Raw genomic sequence first — 292 nt, 5'->3', positions numbered from 1 at the left:
CGGGACCCCGGCCGAGGGATAAGGGAAACACACCCCAACCCCTCCGCAGGGCTCCGGCAGAAGCAGCACCCTCAAGCCAAAAGCCGCCGGTTGAATATAAAACATTTTACCCCCAGGGATGCCCTTTTTCCCTCCATTTGGGGAATCCAAAGAGACAAGCCCTGGGCAGTGCCGGGACTCCAAGTGCTTTGCACAGCAATTAAAAAAATACTACAGTGCTACAGTACACAAGGAGAGGCCCAAGGCCACTGCCCACGGGCTGGGAAGCATCAGCCCACCGCAGGCTGGGGGC

Source organism: Pterocles gutturalis, unplaced genomic scaffold, assembly GCF_000699245.1.
Source record: "Pterocles gutturalis isolate BGI_N339 unplaced genomic scaffold, ASM69924v1 scaffold36846, whole genome shotgun sequence".
Classification (NCBI taxonomy): Eukaryota; Metazoa; Chordata; class Aves; order Pterocliformes; family Pteroclidae; genus Pterocles; species Pterocles gutturalis.
This window is presented reverse-complemented; position numbering follows the sequence as displayed.